We start from the raw sequence: 12,173 nt of genomic DNA, 5'->3' as shown, positions 1-12,173 counted from the left end.
AGTCCCTATGCTTACACACTACTTAATTTAAGTTATCCTAAGGACAAACACACACACCGATGCCCGAGGGAGGACTCGAACCGCAGTCGGGACCAGCCGCACAGCCCATGACTCCAGCGCCTGGGACCGCTCGCCTAATCCCGCGCGGCGTGGCGTCAATTCAAAGAAACATTATCGACAGCCATACATAGAGTTATACTAAATAAATTAACGACCGACGCTGCTGACGTCAGGAAAAGCATGCTAAATTTAAACGAAATCAAAACCCTCAGGATTGCCGATCTTTTATAGAAGCTATAAATTTACCGCGGACTTCAACTGCGAGATTCTTACAATAGTTTACACGACGAAAGTTTGCCTCGAAATCTGGCAGAAAATCCAAAGAGATTCTGGTCATACTGTATGCAAAGCACTCTAGCGGCAAGACACAGCTAATACCTCCTTTGCGCGATAGAAATAGAAGTACTATCGACGACAGTGCTGCGAAAGCAGAGTTACTGAACACAGCCTTTCGAAATTCCTTCACCAAAGAAGACGAACTAAATATTCCAGAATTCGAATCAAGAACACCTGCCAACATTAGTAACTTAGAAATAAGTATACTCGGAGTAGTGAAGCAACTTAAATCACTTAATAACCGCGCCGGGTAGTCTTGCCACGGTTCGCGCAGCTCCCCTCGTCGGAGGTTCGAGTCCTCCCTCTGGCACGTGTGTGTGTGTTGTCCTTAGCGTAAGTTAGATTAAGTAGTGTGGAAGCCTAGGAACCGATGAGCTCAGCTGTTAGGTCCCATAGGAACTTACCACAAATTTCCAATTTCACTTAATAAAAACAAGTCCTCCAGTCCAGACTGTATACCAATTAGGTTCCTTTCAGAGTCCATCAATAGCTCAATACGTAACAGTCATATACAACCGCATGCTCGACGAAAGATAGGTACCCGAAGTTTTGGAAGTTGGCCAGGTAACACCACTGGTCAAGAATGTCAGTGGGAGTAATCCATTAAATTACAGGCAAATATCATTCACGTCGATATCACAGAAGTTTGGCACATATACTGTGTTTGAACATTATGAATTACCTCGAAGGGATCAACACGGATTTAGAAAGAAACTTTTCCCGTGAAACGCAACTAGTTCTTTACTCACACGAAGTGCTGAGGATGATTGACAATAGATTTCTAATTGGTTCTGTATTTCTATAATTCCATAAGGCTTTTGACACTTTATTAGGTTTGTAATGAAACAGCGTGCTTATGGAACATGGCCTCAGTTATATGGCTGGATTCGTGATTTCCTGTCAGAGAGGTCCCAGTTCGTAGTAACTGAAGGAAAGTCATAGAGTAAAATATAACTGATTTCTGTCATAGAATTTCCCAAGCCAGTGTATAAGCCCTCTCCTGCTCCTTGTCTATATAAACGATTTAGGAGACAATCTAAGCCACCTTCTTTGCTTGTTTGTAAATGATGCCATCGTTTACCGTCTAGTAAAGTCATCAGAAGATCAATAACAGTGGCAAAACAATTTAGGTATGATATCTGCATGATGCGAAAATTGGTAATTGACCCTAAATAATGAAAAATGTGACGTCATGTCCATGCTAAAAGCAATCCGTTAAACTTCGGTTACACGATAAATCAATCAAATCTAAAGACCGTTAATTCAACTAAATACCTAGGACTTACAATTATGGGCAATTTGAATTGGAAAGCATCCATAGAAAATGTTGTGGGGGAGGCGAAACAAAGACTCCGATGTACTGGCAGAAAAGATGAACAGGTCTACTAGAGAGTGCCTAAACTACTCTTGTCCGTTCTGTTTCGAAGTGCTGCTGTGTGATGTGAGGTCCTAACCAGACAGGATTAACCAAGTGCATGGAGAAACTTCAAAGAAGGGCACCACGTTTTGTATTATCGATAAATAGGGGAGAGAGTGTCACGCACATGATGCAGGATTTAGGGTGGATATTATTATAAAGAAAGGGCGTTTCTCTTTGCAGCGAGAGCTTCTCAAGAAATTTCAATCACAAAGTTTCTCCTCCAAACGCGAAAATATTTTTTGCCACTGCCATATATAGGGAGAAACGGTCATCATGATAAAATGAAGGAAAACACGGAAAGATACAGGTGTTCATTTATTCGGTGCGCTGTTCGAGAGTGGAATAATAGAGATTTACTGTGAGGGTGAGTCGATGAACACTTTGCCAGGCACCTAACTGTGATTTGCGGTTCACCCATGTAGATGTAGATATAGAACGTTGCCGCACTTGAATATATGATTTACTCTAGGCGAAGAGTGATATGTTTCTTAGATTCCTCTCCTGGCGGAAGTGTGTGTGTGTGTGTGTGTGTGTGTGTGTGTGTGTGTGTATGTGTGTGTGCGTATGTGTGGGGGGAGTGAGCTGGTGATGAGAGGGGCGAGGACGAGAGATGGTTCAAATGGCACTGAGCACTATGGGACTTAACAGCTGAGATCATTAGTCCCCTACAACTTAGAACTACTTAAACCTAACTAACCTAAGGGCCCCACACACATCCATGCTCGAGGCAGGATTCGAAGCTGCGACCGTAGTGATCCCGCGGCTCCAGACTGAAGCGCCTAAAACCGTTCGGCCACTCAGGCCGGCCGACGAGAGATGGGAACACGTAGTGCACTCAGGAACATTGTTGAACGTGATTGTTTTGTGATCTAAGTGTTACAGTATGCGGAGACATAACACTGCACTCCAAATCTACTGACATGAAAGGTGAACCTTATTCTGTCTCTGTGATACTTCCCCATGTGCGTCTCTTAGGTGTATTTGGCCTCGTCTTCATTTATATGGATGACCGTGAGTGACTGCATTGAAGAGAACTGGTGGAGGACCTCTTGAAACGACCGGATATTCTGCCAACAGACTGGTCCGCCTGGGGGAGACTTATTACAACATTTCCACATGCACAAAGGACCATCCAACAGTTGTTAACCGCTCTGGTGGATGAATAGAGCGGCCTACCACGCCTACCACAAGAACTGCCCAGCAACCTTGAGGATAGCTTTAGAGCAAAGTTGAAGAGCACGAATTTCCGTCAGGACGATCGCGCACCGTATTAACGACCATATACCGATTTTTATAATGTCCAGGGCACCATCGTAAATCGTGGTGGCTTCAGTGTAATCACTGTCTCCGAATAAAAGTGTAATTTCTGTTTGTCTCACTTCGTATTTCTTTCAGTTATATCCGGCACTATATTGTAACAGTTTTCCTTTACATGGTCCAAGTTTCATCGAACTATGTATCTTGCAGTGACACATCACGCGAGAAAGTTGCTTCCGACAGTTTTGCTCTCCAGCGTATTTGACACAGTATCTTAATAAATGAAGATAAACAATAAAAAATTTATTATTTCCTAGATATAAGCCGTCAAACATCACACACACCTTTACAGACAGATATTCTATAAGTTGTGTCCATTTTCAATTTAATTAATTAATTTATTTATTTACACAATTTACGCCCACATTGGAGCAATAAAATCAAACGTAATGCAACAGAGTCTACAATGATTAAGTTTGGGTCTTAGCAGTCAGATATTTCTTCGTTTCCCAAAATTTCTTCATTCGCTGTGATCTGGCTGCTCGTTCTTCTGAACATATATGAGATACTTATTCCGTTCTGATGGTCTGAATGTCAGCCGTGAGTATTTGTTCCTTTGTGTGTCGAATTTGGTGTGTGGTGATGTTCAATTCATTCTCATCGCTTTTACCGAGCGGTTCTAGGAGCTTCAGTCCGGAACCGCGATGCTGCTACGGTCGCAGGTTCGAATTCTGCCTCGGTGGTGGTGGTGGTGTGTTGGGGCTTATGGGCGCTCAACATCGAGCTCATCAGCGCCCTGACACACATTAAAAGGAACGAATGTGGATAGACCTAAGAAAATTAAAGCACACACTCAAAGAAAGCAGTAAAAGAAGGAAAATGCTACATAAGAAAGTAAAACCTAAGGAAAGGGGAAACATAGCAACAAGAATGTCACAGGAAATTGTTATTGGCTGGCCACTTACATACAATATGGGCGAGCTTGTCACACAGTGAGCAAATTAAAATCCTCTCCCTAAAATCTTTGTAAAACCATTTGACAGGGCACAGAACTTTAAAGCTTTAACCACATTCGTCCGAGTGTTACCTAAAAGAGACGGCAGGTCCGCTGGCAAGTCAGCCGCGACCCGCTGGTCAGAAAATAAAACGCAATCCAATAAAACGTGGCGCACAGTGACCTGGACGCCGCAAGCACCACACATTGGAGGGTCCTCTCGACGGAGCAGGAAGCCATGCGTCATAGGGCTGTGGCCTATTCGAAGCCGAGTGAGGAGAATCTCGTCCCGTCGTTGGGGCTGGAAGGAAGTACACCACACACGCGTTGTGGGCTTGACTATACGGAGCTTATTGTCAGTCACTTCCAGCCACTCATTCTCCCACCGACGCATGACCCGTGAGCTCAACAGCGAGGTGAGTGCGTGCAAGGGGATAGCACACTGAGATACTTGTGGGGCAAGACACGCCTCCTTGGCTGCGAGATCTGCCCTTTCATTCCCAGCAATGCCAACATGCCCCGGAACCCAGCAGAAAGCTACAACTTTCCCCAGTCGCTGTAGTCGGAGGAGGGCATCCTGGATGGTCTGGACAATTTTGTCTGCCGGATACGAACGTTGCAATGAGTGAAGGGCACTGAGTGAATCGGAACAGACAAGAAATTTAGGAGAGGAAGAATGTCTCATGTGCTCCAGTGCCCGCAAGATCGCAAACAAGTCTGCATCAAAGACAGTAAAAGTCTGAGGCAGTCGGACCTTGAGGACACGATATGGAAAAACAACCAACAGAATCCCCTTGTTTCGACCCATTCGTAAAAACAGCTACATAGTCGTGGTGCTCAGATAAAATGGCAGAAAATGCTGCATTAAAAACGGTGGCAGGAGTGCAATCTCTCTTGTACTGCAATAAATCTAAAATCACTCCGGGCCTCTTCAGTAACCAGGGTGGCAGGCGGTTAAAACCTTGGATTTGGGGTTGTACAGACTCCACACCGAGGGACTCTAGTACACGTTTCACACGGATCCCAAACGGCAACGTCGCCCGGGGACGGCGGGAAAAAAGGCGGTCCAGAGGTGGATGGGCAACAAAATGGTGAGCAGGCGAGCTGGAAGCTGCAAGAAACTTGCAAGCCTGGCGCACCAGCAGGAGCTGCTGCCGGATGGTAAGTGGCGGTTCGCCAGACTCAGCACAGAGGCTGGGTACGGGACTGGTCCGATAAGCACCCGTGGCCAGTCGGATCCCAGCATGGTGAACAGCGTCAAGGATCCGCAAATAGGATGGCCTCGCTGACCCATATACTGTGCACCCATAGTCCAGCCGTGAACGCACAAAAGTTCCATAAAACTGTAGAAGAAGCGCCCTGTCGGCTCCCCAAGACCTGTGGCTGAGGCACTTGAGGATGTTCAGTGCCTTCAGGGTTCTGGCTTTCAAGTCACGTAGGTGTGGCAGCCATGACAACCTGGAGTCATGCCTCGGGCATGGATGTGTGTGATGTTCTTAAGTTAATTAGGTTTAAGTAGTTCTTAGTCTAGGGGACTGATGACCTCAGATGTTAAGTCCCACAATGCCTAGGGCTGTTTGAACCACATCACTTTGTACTTCTTTAAACCAGATGCTTTTGGTTTTACTGTTCCAGAAGTAGTTAAAAAGTTGCTTCAGGATTGTAGTATTTTGTAGGCGAGATACGTGGCCGAAAAATGCAATCATTCTTTTTCTCATTGTATCAATAATGGATTCACTTTCTTTATGCACTACTAAATTGGGCAAATGTCTCCAATCCCCTTAAACTTGATGTTTTTTACTGATAATTGTTCGGTATATTCTTCTATCAACTTTCTGCAATTTGTCAGTTGTTGCTTGTGTATTTAGTTTGAATAGTGTTTCACTTGCATATGTTTCTCCGGGTTTAACGGCGGAGGAGTAATGTCGAAATTTAGCATTTATTGAAAGAGATCGTTTTTCGTAAGTTGCCCATGTGGTTCTCTGCACATGCACTTTTAATGTTCTGCTGTATATTGATGCTCTTTCATTAGGATTCCAGGTAATAATCTCACCAAGGTATTTAAACTTTTTTACCAACTTAATTTTTTGATCATTATGGAGTATGATATGAGATGTGTCAACTGGGAGCTGAGCACCATTTCTGTTATCTAAAACGAAATTTTCAATCCAACCTTTTCAGGTAATCTCTCTACTTGTTCTATCTGAACCTTTGCTTCATCAATATTGTTTGCTAACAGCTCCAACGCATCTGCAAATGCTATGCAGTTGAGTCGAATCGTTCCTCCAATCTTAACTGATGGTGGGCATATTTTGTTTCATTCACGCATGATTTTCTCCAGCACACAATTGTACAATAATGAAGATAATCCATCGCCTTGTCGAAGGCCAGTATGAATCTCAAAAGGTTAAGAGAATTCGTTACTGAACCTTACTCTAGCTTTGGCATTTCGAAGGGTGACTGCAAGGAGGTTGACAAGTTTCTGATGCAAACAAAATTCTTTAAGAATTGACAGTAGAGATCCGCGATGGATACTATCGTAGGCTTTTTTTAAAATCGACAAAGGTTAGCTTCTTGTTCCTGACCCTTTGATGTTTCGTTATCCATTTGAGACTAATAATTTCATCAGGACAACTTCGTCCTGGACGAAAGCCTCCTTCGTATTCGCCTAGTTCACCATCAAGCTGTTCATGAATTCTGAAATACAGAACCTTGGAAAAAGTTTTATAAGTAACATCCAGCAGGGATGTACCCCTATAATTAGTTGGATCTATCTCCTTCTTCTGCAGTGGATGGATTATTGCAACATTCCATATTTGATAACTTCTCAGTATTCCAAACGTCAGTAAGATGTTTGTGTATGTTCAGAATAGTTTGCACATTCGCATATTTCTAAAGTTCTGCCACTAGTTGGTTCTCGCCTGCTGCTTTGTAATTCCGAAATGAGTTACTCACTGCTTGTACTTCATCTGGATGTGGTGGTATAACTCTTTCCAAATGCGTTTTGTTTCTTGGATAGGGGTCAAATTCCAAATGATGTTCAGGTTCCGCGCTATTTAGTAACTGTTTGAAATATTTAGCCAATGTCATTGAATTGTCATAATTGCTATGTGCTACCTTCCCGTTTGTATCCTTCATCATAAGAGTAGGTGGAATGTATTTCGACTGGTACTGTTTGAATGTCTGATAGTAATCTCTTGTCTTGTGGCGATTGAAAGCATCCTCGTTAGATTTTAGATAGTCTTTATGAAACTGCCTTTTGACCCTTCTAATTTCTTTGGCGGTTGATCGTCTATCGTTTATTAATTCCTCCCTGGAGTTTTCAGTTCTCTTTTGTTGGTCATTTAACCAGATCTTATGTCTATGTTGAATTGCTACATCGCATTCCTCATTCTACCAAGCATATTTCTTGCGTTTCCGTACAGGAGCTACTTCTTCAGTCAAGGTTTTAATCGATTGACAGTGGCTTCTAGCTTGTCAACTAAAGGTATTCTTGATATCTCGTAATATATTTGATCATTAATAACATAACTAGGGACATATGTTCTCTTTGTACCTAACTTCTGAGGTTTGCGTTTTCTTTTAGGTCTCAGTTTCATTTTAATTTTTGGAATGTAGTGGTCTGAATCAACATCGACGCCACGCAGCACTTTAACATTATAGATTTCCTTATGGAATTTCTGATCCATTGCCACATGATCTATCTGGAACTCTCCTAGCTTGACATTAGGGCATTTCCATGTCATTAACTTATGTGGTCTTCTCTTAAACCTTGTAGTCTTCGAAACCAATCCATTTGTAGCATAAAATTCAATTAACCGTTGCCCGTTCTTGTTTGTAAGTTTATGCGCTGGCCATCGCCCCACCACAACTCGAAATTTCTTCTCTCGTCCTATCTTCGCATTACAGTCTCCAAGCCGAATTTTAATGTTAGTATCCGGTATGGTCCTTACTAGTTGATCAAGTTCATCCCAGAATTTTTCCGTTCCATCCTTGTCAGTTATATTTTCAACGTTAAATGGAGCATGAATGTTCATCAGTGTGTATCTTTTTTTTCCACCTTAATTGTTAAAAATGCCATTCTTGAGGAATTGGATGAAAAATCCTCAATGGAATCCAATATTCTATTATGTACCAAGAATCCCACACCGAATTGGGGATCATTTTCTACAACCCTCTCTCCTGGTGATCCCTTATAAAGTCGATACACTCCTGATTCCTCCTTTTAATTAATAATTGTTTATAAACATATTAATCAGTAATACCAGGAAAGGCTGCTACATTACTGATTCACTTTCTTTCAAAGGTCACTATTACCTGCTTACACTGTGTGTACAATCCGGCTCGTTTTCTTTCATTCTAGTTTCTGTCATAACGATCTTCCGTATGTTCGTTTCTGAATGCATACAAATCAAAGTTTGTGTGGATCAAAATAAGTGCAGAAATTTAAACTGTAACAACAGCTGCCACATTATACTGCAGCGAGAATGCTAAAAAGGGCAGCAATACTTATATTATGATACAAGCTCTTGTACTGATACGAACCCAAAAATGCGGAAGGTAAGGAACCTTAAAATTCGTGTCTAAATCTCTCGAAGTAAACGGGACGTCATGTTTGGAGACTTAAAAGTCTTTTTAAATTCTAGTTCAAATTTAATGCATCGATGCTGCCGTTAATGAATGGTTACCCTCATTAGGAAGCTGCAAAATTTTGCCAGCGTTAATTAATTGTGATCTCTAAGCAGTCACCAATTAATAGATGGATCTGATTTTAGATCGAGATTCAGTAAGCCACATTTGTTTTCGTACCCTTTGTGACGTGCGTCATATTTTGTCGGTGTGCTATGGAGGTAAAACAAAGTAGCGCAGAGGCAGCTCCCGTTCCTAAACGAAAACTGAAGCTTGGAAGCTGTACGTTACTCATCTACGAGCCGCCCCAATATCCAATATCGCTATCCGATATTCAAGCTGACACGCGTGTGCTAGGCTAGAAGTTTCTCGGAGGCTAGCGCTCCCGGGTATCGAGATCTAATTGAGCGTGTGTTCATTATACTGGCAAAACTAATCCACAGGGGCGTACCGGGGAATACTATGCAGACGATTCAAAAATTAACGTGGGAATAAAGGCTGCATTAATCTAGTATCAAGGTAAAAATATCAAATTTGGCCTTTTTGCGTTCTTGGATAAAGCAGACGTTAGTGTCTTCAGAAAAAGGTGTTCCAAGCTAATAACTCATAGTACATTCAGTTGAAACATACAGGGATAGCTTTCCAAAAATTGCTAAGTAATTTAAAGCACACATTCATTTGACTAAAGGTAACACCAAAATAAGTGTATTCCCTGCATCTGAGGTTAACAAAACAGTATCTAAATAAACAAAATGGAAGCACAAACACACACACACACACCTACACACCCACAAACACACACACACACAAATTGACGGACTACATTTTAATGCAAACTTTTAACAGTAATTGCACGAGGAAATTATAAGAATGTGTTTTCATTGTTGTCAAGAGTACCCACAGAAATGAAGGGAGTTCTTGTTTCACTTCAAACAGTCCCGTAAATTGCTACTCTGATTCTTTTCTGTGTCTGGGGCAGCGACATGCAATGAGGTTGTAACACTACTTGAGCTCATTCTGCCATTCCAGTAGGCATGGCTGAACGAGGTTCTCTACATTCTTCAGTAGATGCATGTGGTGGATGATGATCAGTTTCGAGATTGAATGTCGTATCATTTAGTCTCGACGTGTTTCTCTGCATTTATAGTGTGGATCATGTTTAGTTCAGCACGCAACTGAATATCTCAATATTATAATGTGGGAAAAGGGGCCCTCAAAGATAATTCTTTTCCTACGATTCTGTACATAGTGGTGTAGTATTCGTTTTTTGTTTGAAATTGTCGCTGTCTATCTTCTAAATTAATTATGGAGTGCATCAATGTGAAATCACGACTTTCGTGCAACATAATTCTACAAAACCTTGATGTTCTGCGAAAAAATAATGAAGAATGTAAGTGTCTGGCGTTCCTCATAAATAAAGGAAGAAGGCTGAGTTAACAGATGAGTATCACGAGGGATAATATGGTCGAATATAATGCGTGTTTTGTACTTTTGTACATTTTTCTTCAAGTGATTTCACCGCAGTTTATGTCGTTGCATATGAAAAGTGAAGTTTTTCGAAAGATAAACCGCATAAATGAAAGAAATTTTGAGATTGTCTTCTTGTCACTTCCGGATATCATGAAATGAATCTGTCTGTAAGGTTTACACCATTAAGTAACAATACAAAGTGAAAGTGAAACAATTTCTAAAATCATTAAATTAGAAGCAATTACAATATAAAAATTAAGATTAATTAGATTGATCTTAGCTTTTATATTGACTATATTGTAACTTGCCTCGTTTCCAGCCAATAGATTTTCAGAGAAGGTAAATACTGTGATTCGATTATAACATGAATCCGATAACATTTAGGAGCTACAAGTTGATAAGACTGCCTTTAATGAGATTCATATGTGAATGATTTATGCAAAATTCTAGATACATCTGTGAGAAAGCTTCGAGAAAGTAAATTTTAAATGTTTTAAAACAATTACATTCAAAAGTACGTGAACGTCTCCCTTACTCCTAGACGGCAGATGACAAATGATTTCAATATTAGCCAAATATGTGCTCTCACGGTCAAATACAACATAAGACACAATGAAATCAACAGTTAGCTACGTGTTCTATAAATCATATGGACCACTTTGATCGAAATAAATTACGGGACGTCAGTTTACTGGCTATGCATATATGATTTGTTTATGAGTACAGATATTTACTGCCCATTTGCGTGTTACTAAACAGCTGACTGGCTGAATATTTTTAAAAAGAAACACGTCAGTCTTCAATCGATTCTTGTAACTAGTGATGTGGTTAAATTACTTCGTTATGGTCTTGCATTTATTAGGTATGAGCACTACCAGATTTTAATTTTAAAAATTAGTCTCTAGAATAAAATTAATAGTCCATTTACATAGATTTGTGCTAGCTTTAAAATTTATTTGCCATCAGTCAGATATTTTATGTTATTGGGTAAATATGGCAGATTTTTGATGCTACATATTGAACGTCTTCCTGAAACACTGCCAATAATAAAGCTATAGTTCCTAGTATTCCAGCTGTGAATATGCCCTCTTTTCTCAAATTAAGATGGATTATTTACAACGAATTCCGTTATACAATACACACAGTCCTCGTCAGCAGACACCTCCTTATCACTGCACAGTTCGTGCGAGAAAGACCGTTTGCATCTTTCGATGAAGTGGAGGGCTATACCGGCAGTACATTTGTACTGCCAGTCTCCACCTAACTGGCCAGGTGCCTGTAGAGAAGTATTCGAGCAATTAGGGTTATTGAAGGTAACGTGTAGGTTGTCGATGAAAGGTCAATGGCTCGGGAAAAAATGACAGATCTTATTCCTTCTTACAGAGGAGTTAAAAGGGACGAAAGAGCCAAGAGAGGGAATTCAGCAGCCGTCCATAAGAAACTTAGAAGAAGTTGGGTGGAAATTATATGTGAAGATAGTAACTGCTCTCGAAAGAACAGATACCATTGATGACAGTACAGCTTCTCTAGAATAAATGATGATTAATTGGAACCCTAAGCTGCCGACAGGTGTTGTTGACATACCTCGATGGGAGACAGCTGAAAATTTGTGCCCCGATCGGTACTCGAACCCGGGGTCTCCTGCTTACATGGCAGACGCTCTATCCATCTGAGCAACCGAGGACACAGATGAATAGAGCGACTGCAGGGACGTATCCCTTGCACGCTTCCCGTGAGACCCACATTTCCAACTGTCCACAATCTGATCAGTGGATGGGCAAAGTATTAATTAGGAACATTACGTATGTAGATTGTGGACAGTTGGGAATGTGGGTCTCACGGGAAGTGTGCAAGGGATAAGTCCCTGCAGTCGCGCTGTTTATCTGTGTCCTCGGTGGTTCAGATGGATAGAGCGTCTGCCATGTAAGTAGGAGATCCCGGGTTCGAGTCCCGGTCGGGGCACACATTTTCAGCTGTCCTATTCAAGGTACGTCAACAACACCTGTC

This window comes from Schistocerca americana, chromosome 2 (genome assembly GCF_021461395.2).
Source record: "Schistocerca americana isolate TAMUIC-IGC-003095 chromosome 2, iqSchAmer2.1, whole genome shotgun sequence".
Classification (NCBI taxonomy): Eukaryota; Metazoa; Arthropoda; class Insecta; order Orthoptera; family Acrididae; genus Schistocerca; species Schistocerca americana.
This window is presented reverse-complemented; position numbering follows the sequence as displayed.